An 11,071-nucleotide genomic window follows, 5' to 3' on the forward strand; every position below is an offset into this window, starting at 1 on the left:
AAAGGCAATATGTTAAAAATTAACAAGATCTAGAACAAGAGTTAATAATGATCAAATAGATCAAAGTAGGGCAGTACTTCTTCCAAGTTCATGGAGGAAGGGCGATTGACAGATAATTGAAACCATAGAATGGGAGACAGAACTTGAATTTATACTGCAAATCAAAGTGGAAAAATAGAGACAAGCCAGAATTAGAGACATGAATAGGCATGGGAGACATCAGAATAAAAGCATTTCTTTTTTCTCAAAATTTATGAATTATTTATTTTGACATTCTTTTCTTTTTAAATGAGTTACAAATTCTCTCCCTTTCTCTCACTTCTCCTACACCCACTGTGAAGGCAAACAAAATCACATAAATTACACATGTGAAATCATGTAAAACATATTTCCTTATTAGCCACAGCACAAAAAAAGCAAAAAAAAAAAAAATTGAAGTGAGCAAGCTATACTTCAGTTTTTACTCTAGAGTTCATCAGTTTTCGCTATCTAGAAGTAGATAATATTCGTAATCATGAGTTCTTAGGAATTTTTTGGATAATTATACTGATCAGAATAGCCAAGTCTTTCACAGTGGATTATCATCACAACATTGCTGTTATAGTACATAATGATCTCCTGGTTCTTCTCACTTCACTTTGCATCATTTCATATAAGTCATGCTATTTTTTTTCTGAAACCACCCCCCTCATTATTTCTTATAGCACAATAATGCTTTATCATAATCATATGCCATACTTTTTTCAGACATTATTCAGTTGGCGTATATCTCCTTAATTTTCAATTCTTTGACACCACAAAAAGATGTACTACAAATATATTCACACTTATAGGTCCTTTTCCTTTTCCTTTGATCTCTTTGAAGTACAGATCTAAAAGTGATATTTCTGGTCAAAGGGAATGTACAATTTTATAGCCCCTTGCACATAGTTTCAAATAGTTTTCTATTGGGCCAATTCATAAATCCACCAACAATTGAAAAGTGTTCTATTAAGTTATTTTCCCTCAACCTCACTATTAATTGTCATTTCTAATAGGCATGTAGTGATGTCTCAGAGTTGTTTTAATTAGCATTTCTTTAATCAGTAGTGATTTCAAAAATTTTTTCAAATGATTAGAATTAGCTTTATTCATCTGAAAATTGTCTGTTCATATCAATTGCAGAATGACTTGTATTCTTATAAATTTGAGTCAGTACTCTACATATTTAAAAATGAGGCATTTATCATAGAAATTTGCTGTAAATTTTTTTCAGTTATGATTGCTGTGTGTTTCCTTCCATTCTATTGTCTCCCTAGTTATCCTTCTCTCTCATTTCATTCAGTCCCTTCTCAAAAATGTTTTGCTTCTGACCACCACTTTTCTCAATTAGATCTTCCTGATATTGCCACTCCTCCTTCTCTTATCCAATTCTTCTCCTACTTCCCTGAAGGATAAGGTGTATTTACAAACTCAATTGAGCTTCTTTGAGCCAATTCTGATGAAAATTTTTTTGTTTACTTCCTCCCATTTCCCTCATCTTCTCCTCCACTATAAAAGATGTTTTGTACCTCTTTTCTATGAGATAATTTACCCCAGTCTAGCTCTTCCTTCAGGGCATTGCTTTTTTCATCCCCTAATTTTATTTTTTAAGCTATGATTCCATTATCTTCAACTCATATCCATTCTCTATCTCCATATATACTCCTTTAAACTACCCTAATAATGATAAAATTCTTGGAAGTTTAACTTGATTAAGTCCCTTATGTTTACTCTTTCATGTTTATATTTTTCTGGTTCTATTGAATCTTATGTTTGAAAGTCAATTTTTTATTTGATACTTGGCTTTTCAAAAAGAATGCTTAGAAGTCTTTTATTTACTTAAATATCCATTTTTTTCCAAAAAGATTATACTCAGTTTTGCTAGGTAGTAATGCTTCTTTGCCTTCTGGAATATCATATTCATAGCTTTCTGCTTCTTTTACATACAGAAGCTGCTGAATCTTGTGTGATCCTGATTATGGCTCTATGATATTTGTTTCTGTCTACTTGCAATATTTTCTCTTTGACCCTGGAAGTACTGGAATTTAACTATAATATTCCTGGGAGTTTTCATTTGGGAATCTCTTTCAGAAGTAATCCATGGATTCTTTTAATTTCAATTTTATTATCTGGACCTAAGATAAAAGGGCAGTTTTCCTTGACAATTTCTAGAAAGATGATGTCTAGGATCTTTTTTTTAATCATGATTTTCAGGTAGTCCAATAATTCTTAAATTATCTTCCTCAATCTATTTTGAAGTCAGTTGTTTTTCCAATGACAGAGTTCATGTTTTCTTCTATTTTTTTCATTCTTTTGACCTTGCTTTGTTGCTTTGTTATTTTTTTTTTTGATGTTTTGTAAAGTCATTAGCTCCATTTGTTCAATTCTAATTTTTAAGGAATTATTTTCTTTAAAGCTATTTCTAGTTATTTGAAAAAGTATTCTAAATCACCATCGATTAAAGAAATGAAAATTAAGACAATTCTGAGGTACCACTACACACATCTCAGAATGGCTGACATGAAAAGAAAATGATAAATGTTACAAGGGCATGTGGGAAAACTGGCACACAAATATATTGTTGGTAGAGTTGTGAAATGATGCAACCATTCTGGAGAGCAACTTGGAACTATGCCCAAAGGGCTATCAAACTGCATATTCTTGGATCAATATCTCAAAAAGATAATAAAAAAGGAAAAGGAGTTACATGTGCAAAAATATTTTTAGCAGCCCTTTTTGTTGTGGCAAGAAACTGGAAATTTAGGGGATGCCCATCAGCTGGGGAATGATTGAATAAGTTATGGTATACGAACATAATGGAATATTATTGTTCTATAAGAAATGAACAGGAGGATGATTTCAGAAAGGCCAGAGAGACTTGCACAAACTGATGCTAAGTGAAAGAAGTAGAACCAAGAGAACATTGTACACAGCAACAAGATTATGTAATGATCAACTATGATGAACTTGGATCTTTTCAATAGTGAGATGATTCAGGCCAATTCCAATAAATTTGTGATGAAGAGAGCCATCTGCATTCAGAAAGGGAATTGAATATGGATCACATTTTTTGTTGTTGTTTATTGCTTTTTTTTCTTTATCATTTCTTCCCCTTTTTGATCAGATTTTTCTTGTGCAGCATGATGAATGTGGAAATATATTTAGAAGAATTGCACATGTTTAAGCTAAGTGATTTATCCAAAATTATACAGAGAAGATGATCCTTGATTTATATTGAAACCATCTAGTTCAACTCTCTCAAATAGGAGTGACTTGCTATAGGTTAAGTGTTTTGCCCCAAGTTCCTGCAACTGGTAAAAGGTATTATTCCTTAAGAGGATACAGTTGTGAAATATTGAGAAATGGAATGTGAGAGGGAAGAGAGGGATAAAGACTGAATCCTAGGATTTTGAGATCATATTATAAGTCATATGTAAATTTGGAAGGTGATCAAATCCAACTTCCTCATTTTGTAAATTAGGAAACCCAGGGTCACAAAGCTAGTTAATGTATTCCTGATTCCAAAATCTGTCAGTGTCCCAGCCTTAATATTGGAATCATTCCATCCATCCATTCGTCCTTTAATCAACTAACAAGTATTTATCACATGCCTGATAATTCCAGATACAAAAATAAAAATGAAACCATGGACTATTCTCCAGGGAAACCTCCTAAATCATGAAGAAACAAGAAGCAAAAAAGAGGTAAGTTATTATTATTTCCTGATGTTAGAGTATGTATGCTGAGCCTTTAACTGACTTATAGGTTGGGAGTGAGGAATACCTGGCTCATCATGTCCTATGAAGATTAGCTGCCAATTGACTGAAAGATGCTAACACAAGTAATTCTTTAGTACCTCTTTGATATCATTACAGTTTTAAATGTGGGTTTAGTTCTATTTGTACCTTTTGATTGAGAGACTGTGCTGTAAAGAAGATATATAACAGAAGTAATTATGTTACAGTTACAATGACAATTGTACAATAGATTCCATCCAAATTGTATAATAGATTAATTTTAACAACTACTTGGAGTGGCATACTAGTTCAAAACTGAAGAGTAGATTTTTTAAATGTGTTTATTTCATTTGGAAAAGAAAGGACAAATGACAGTATTTTGGTTAAGTTTTAGGTTAACAGAAATACATTATTTCTGTTATTTTTAAAAAATGAAATTGAAACTTTGGTTTTAAACCCCTTTTTGGAGGATGATAGGAGAGAGGATTCATACATTGTTATCCTGATGGATAACCATCGTTCTGATGCCTTTTTGCTCCATCCTCATGCTCAGTCCATCATTCCAATTTTCTCCTTGACCTCTATATATCCATTTATTCATTTCTTTAAACCAAAAAGAAAAAGATTTTCCCTTTTAAAAAGTCCTTCCTCTAGCCTTTTCTGCTCTAGCAATTGCCTCAAGTCACCTCCCAATTTCTATATCGCTTTCTTTTTCACAAATTCATCATGTATATCTAATTCTTAAATATCTATCCCTACCTCAAATCCATGTAATCTGATTTCTGCCCTGGCCATTCTGCTGAAATTGCTCTCTCTAAGGTCACCAAAGACCTACTCAACAAATCTAATGGACTTTTTCCAGTTCTCATTCTCCTTGACACCTCAGCAGTATTTGACATGGATGACCAATCCTTCATTCTTGAAACTTAATTCTTTTTTGACTAATGCTACCTAATCCTAGTTCTCCTACTCCTCTGTTTGCTCCTTTTTGTATTTTTCAAAAGTTTTGAAAAATAATTTAGTCATGTTAACTCTTCCTTTACAATGTGCCTCCAAATCCTTCTCTTCATGCTGCTATCACATTAATCTTAAGCCCTCACAAATTGTCACCTGTACTATCCCAGTAGCCTCCTAACTTGTCTTCTTTAATTTTCATATCACATTGTTGTAAAATCACGTGGACCATTTTCATAGTAGGTGTGCTTTCATTATTATAGTGAGGAGAATTCATCTGCTAATATAAATGATTATCTAACGTATAGTGAGAAAAAAAATTACACAGAGTCTAGAAGAGTAGAGTGAGTTGTTCCAATTCACACAGTCACTATTTGACAATTGGGATTTGAACACAGGATCTTCCTGATATGAAAGCCAGTTCTCTGTCCATGATGCTTCTAATTGTGAAATTAATCTTTTGAAAACATAACTTTTCTCAGTGCGTTTGTGTACAAAACTTTCAGTATCTCTTTTTAACTGTAGACTTTGGTACAATTCTATTATCCTTGTAATAGTCCCCATGTTCATTGGTCATTGGTCAATGATTTCACATTAGAGTATCAAGAAGTGTTAGTTTGTACATGTTTTTAAAATTATAATTCTCAATGAAAATTAAAACAACTCTGAGGCAGCACTTCTCAAATTGGCTAAGATGATGGGAAAAGATAATGATAAATGTTGGAGGGGATGTGGGAAAACTGAGATATTGATGGAGTTGCAAAATGATAGAACCATTCTGGAATTTGGAGCTTTGCTCAAATGGATATAAAATTGTACATACTCTTTGATCCACAGTATCACTATGGATCTATATCCCAAAGAGATCTTAAAAAAGGAAAAGGACCCACATGTGCAAAAGTATTTGTAGCAGCTCTTTTTGTGGTGGCAAGGAATTGGAAATTGGGTTACTGCCCATAAGTTGGGGAATGCTGAATAAGTTGTGGTATTTGATTGCAATGAAATACTATTTTTATATAAGAAAGATTGAACAGGCTGATTTCCAAAGATCCTGGAAAGACTTACATGAACTAATGCTGAGTGAAATGAATAGAACCAGGACAATATTGTACATAGTAACAGCAAAATTATTTGATGATCAACTGTGATAACTCTTTTTTAGCAATGAAGTGATCCAAGATAATTGCAATAGACTTGGGAAAGAAAATGCTATCTGCACCCAGAAAGAGATCCATGGAAATTGAATGTGAATCAAAGCAAAGTATTTTCACCTTTTTTGTTTGCTTTTTCTTTTGCATGTTTTTTTTCTTTTTTTCCTGGTTTTTCTTTTATAACATGAGAAATATGTAAATATGTTTAAGATAATTGTACATGTATAACCATATCAGATTGCTTGCTATCTTGGAGTAGGGTGAGGTAAGGAAGGGAGAAAAAAATTTGGAATACTTAAAATCTTACAAAAATGGCTGTCTTTGCATGTATTTGGAAAAATAAAGTACCATTAAGAAAAAAAGATAAAATTTTAATTTTCAGCATCTACTCCTCCATACAGTTTCTACTACTTCCACTATCACTGCAGAAATGGAAGAGAGTCACATAGAAACAAGAGCCAAAGAATGGATTTTATGGGTTACCATGGCCAAAGAGTGTATCATTAAGTGGACCACCTTAGGATGATGAATCCCTCAATAATTATTTAGGAAAGTTCTTGGAAAGAAGACTATATTCCAAAACATTTCTGAAATACTAAAACTTGCTGAAATTTATATTGAATTGGTATAGTTCTGAGAACATAGGATCAACAAGCCATGATGAGTTAGCTATATGAGCTATTATATAATCTCCATTTCATAGATAATGCAACTGAGACCCATATAAGCTAGATAATTTGCTAAAGGTCATTCATTTGAATATATGTTTTAGTATGATAGAGAAAATGGGTTACATTTAGTCATCCACACTCTCTTTTCTGGTTCTAATCAAAAGCATGGATTTTGTGAGATGGCTGACCAAGATTAATCTGGTTAATAGAAAATTGAACACTCTAATACCTAAGGAAAGAAACTTATGAGCCCAGAATTCCACTCAGGTGATCTTCCAGCCACAGATGGTACTTTGACTTTGTCATCTTCTGGCAGCAGTGGGTGATGAATATCTCTTTATTTTCTTATTCTCAATAAGGTTAATCCTTTTCCTAAGCATAAAACTATATTACAGTATCAAACTATAAAAATAAATATAAAACTTATATTCTGTGGCAATATTTATGATTAAGGTGGAACTGAATCACCAGTGTTTATGGAGCCCTCATTCATTCCTAAGTCATCAAACACCTCCAAAGCCAATTAGGTAGTGAGTGGTGAGGGCAGCATCCCTTGCCATTTTGTAACATTTCACTTCTGTTTTCCTCCTCTGTTGTGTTCATTTCCCCCATCGACCTATTCCCAACTATGCTTTGACTTAAATTTTCTCCCTAGCATATAATCATTCTTGGGACTTTGAATATTTTCTGGGCTTGTGTATTGAATAAAAGAGCTTCAAAATATTTCACTGTAGCAGTTCCAGCATCTGAGTGATAAAGATTATCTTTTTCAACCTGTACCAAGGAAGAAGAAATTAGGATGAGAAAGAATAGCCATTACAGTGGAAACAATATCCAAAGATCTCATCCAGGTAAAGGTAGGGTTTTTTAATAGGTGTCAAAATTATCTTTTAGCTGGTTTAGGGCACTAATACTCAGACCATTGGAATATTTTCTTGGTTAACTGAGAACAAAAGCAGCTTCCTTTCTCAGACTTCTAACCACAGATCAGCAATAAAAGAACAGTGCTTCACTGAATTGACTGTCTTCTTATGAATATTCTTTCTTCTGATTTTTAGTTTAATTCCCCTGATATTGCTAAGTAAGCCTCCTTTTGTTACATGACCTACAAGCATATGATTTAATTCCAATGTTAAAACTAGAATACCAATTTTGTCTATTACAACTATTAAAAGGGAGACATAGAAAAGAAAGGGGAAGAGGAGGAGAGAAGGACAAAGGAGGGGGAAGATGAAGAGAAAGAAGACTAGGAAAAAGAAGAATATGAAGAAAAGAGAGTAAGTAATGAACAAAAGAGAAAGAAAGATGGGGAGAATAAAGAAATGGAAAGGAAGGAAGGAAGGAAAAATAGAAGAAAGGAAGAAATGTAGGATTTCTTCCTAAATTGTATCACTTTCTGTCACTCAGTAGAAACTGGTAATACACTTCAGCAAAAAAAAAAAAATTAGAGAGTAGCAGAAGGGAAATTTAAGAAAGGAAAAGGAAAAGATCCTTCTTTGGATTTGAGAATTTTGATCTTTTTTAATACCATGCCATATTACCATCAAATTCTTCATCAGAGAGTGATAACCTGTGCTACATCTTTCTTCCTAAATTCCTAAATAGTTTTCTGTCACTTAATAGAATAGGGGAGTACACTTCATGGTAGCAACTGGGGCATGAATTCTAGGAGAGGTATAGTCTTCATTAGATACGTGTTTTGTGTGGGCATGTACCCACAGTGCCCTCTACTGCCAGGCTAATGCTGAGCCAGTATTACATAGTCACTTAAAGGCAGTTAATCATAAATTCTGTAGGGTCTCATAATAATAGATGGCTGGGGAAAAGGTGGATCTTAAGGAAGAAGGCTTATTTTTAGACCTTTCCCCCACCTTAGATCAGTCAAAGGACACCTGGAACTGACTGGAAGGAGACATATACTAGTCCTGCTTTTGCCAATATCTAAGTGCCCATGCAAGTTATAGAATCACAGAATCCTAACAGCTGGAAGGACCTAAGAGATCCTCTGACCCTACCCTCCATCATAAAGAAGAACAAATTGAAGCACAAATGGGTAAACTGATTTGTCTAAAACTGTATACTGTTGATACCAGAATCTGGATTAGAGCATGTGAATTAAATTTTAGTTCAATGCTCTTCCCCATTATACCATATTGCTATAAACAAATTTCATTATTTTTAAAATTGGGAATATAAACTCTGCTTTATCTACTTCATGGGCTTTTTTGTGAAAGGAAAATGAAAGGTGTCAAAGGTGCAATGGGTATAGTGGAGACATGAAGTCAGAAAGACCAGATTTAAATGCCTCCTCCTACACAGCTCTGAGAAGTAGGTGGTATAAATTATCCCGTTTTACATATTAGGAAAGTAAGGTAAAGTAAGGTTAGGGAAATATTGATAGTATGTGTTGGAGTCAGGTTAACACTAAATGAATTTAAAAGATTATTACAAAGCTATTCTAAAGATGAAATCTTGGGATTTTTCTTAAAGAGGGAGAGGAGGGAATAACTATGTAAGTCAGTTCAGTGGAAAATACCTAAAGTACCAACAGGAAGGAGAAATAATCTATTTAGAGACATTGTAACATTAAATGGGAAAAAAACACAGGCTCTGGAATTAGGGTGTTAGTTTGATTCCCTTTTCTGCCTTTTATGAGCTATCTGACCTGAGGCCAGTCACTGACACTCTCATTTTTTCTCTCTCTGTGTATGTATATATATATATATATATATATATATATATATATATATATATATATATAACGTCAGCCTTAGCTTTCTCATCATTTGTGTAAAGGGTTAATAAGATTTTATTGTCTATCTCAGAGTAGTGTGGGTGAGGACAGTAAGTAGCTTGTAAACCTTTAAGTACTACAGAAATTTGAGCAGGAACTATTATTAAAACTCCCCTTTGAAGATACATTCTGTGCAATTATTCAGAGAAGATTTGGTCCAAGAATTATACAACTCTATCACTTACTATCTCTCTGACATTGGACTAGTCCTTTTACTTCCTGGATTTGTTTCCTCAACTGTTAAATTAGAGTATTAGACTACATGATTTCTAATGTCCTTTCTAGCCCTCAGAATCTTTGAAAGTATGATGTCTCTTAAAGAAACACCAAAGGATGAAGGGAGTAGTATTTTAGACTGTTTTCCTAGGCAATGTATAACCCTTGTCCACTTCAACTACCTACAAAATGGAGGAGCTTTCCCTGGTGCTAGAAATATTGTTTCAGGGATACACTTTAGAACTACAATTTATAATCATAAATCTAGATCTGGAAGAGACCCTTGGAGGCCTCTAATCTAACTCTCTCTTTTTGAAGCTGAAGAAACCAAGGTGTGTAAAAGTTAAATCTCTTGCACAGGAATCACAAAAATAACTTTCTGAAAGAGGATTTGAGTCCATATCATGTTGGATACAAATCCAGCATTTCATGCACTACATTGTTCTTCTTGTTCTTGTCATTGTTGTTGTGAGAAAGGACTTTCTCAGTCCCTCACAGTCTGAAAGTCTTTTCACCTAAACATGACTGGGAACCCAAGGAAACTATTTATATACATAAGCATACTCCTTTGTCCTCGGGAATGATACTAAAAGGAGATTCTTCTGGACACTAAAAATAATTTGCTTTAGACATGCTAGCATTTTCATGTTGTGACCATGAGATTCACTCATCTTCTATAAGAAGAGAACAGGAAAAAACATTTTAAAGTCAAACTCTTGTACAGCAGAAAAATCCCTGAACTAAAAGGCAGAATTCCAGGTTCCTTTTTTAGGGTCTCAATTGTCTTGTCTGAACAATAGAGATAATAGTATCCCCTTAATGAATCAGATTCTTGAAGTATGTTCAATCTTCAGCATCAGATCTAGCTGCTCCTTCAAGAAAAAAAAATCCATTTTACCTTACTGGTTTGGAGAATGAAGCAGGACACATTGTGGTATCAAATCGTATTAGCTATTTGATCTTTTAGAAGTCTTTTAACATTTCTGGGCCTCAGTTTCCTTATCAAACATAAAATCATATTTCCTCATAAAATGAAAGTATTGGACTAAAAGTCACCAACATCCAAAATCCTGTGACTCAGAGATTCAGGATAGCATGAAAGTCATTGAACTTTAAGTCAGGAGATTGGAATTTTCTTCATCTGAAAAATGAAGATGCTAATTTTTAAACTTCCTACCTTAAAAAGGCATTACAAGGAAAATGCTTAATATGCTATGAAATACAAAATAAATAGGAGCTGGTATATTATTTTCTACCACTTTCTGTGGTAGAAGTGATTTCACTTCTATGAACATGATTCCTGCTTTCAGAATGATAGGATTGTACTATATGTTACCTGAAGTTTTTTCCAGCTTTACAATTTATGAGTCTGTATTGATGTTAAATGTTAAGAAACAGAAACATGTCTGTCATCTTTGGGGAAGGAACTTTCCAATGCAAGCCAGTAGGTGGCATTGAGAGAGCAGATAATACCACTTTGGACTCTTCTTGATGCTGCCAAGAATTTGTCCAGTCAAGACTGGTGTG

This window comes from Sminthopsis crassicaudata, chromosome 1 (assembly GCF_048593235.1).
Source record: "Sminthopsis crassicaudata isolate SCR6 chromosome 1, ASM4859323v1, whole genome shotgun sequence".
Classification (NCBI taxonomy): domain Eukaryota; kingdom Metazoa; phylum Chordata; class Mammalia; order Dasyuromorphia; family Dasyuridae; genus Sminthopsis; species Sminthopsis crassicaudata.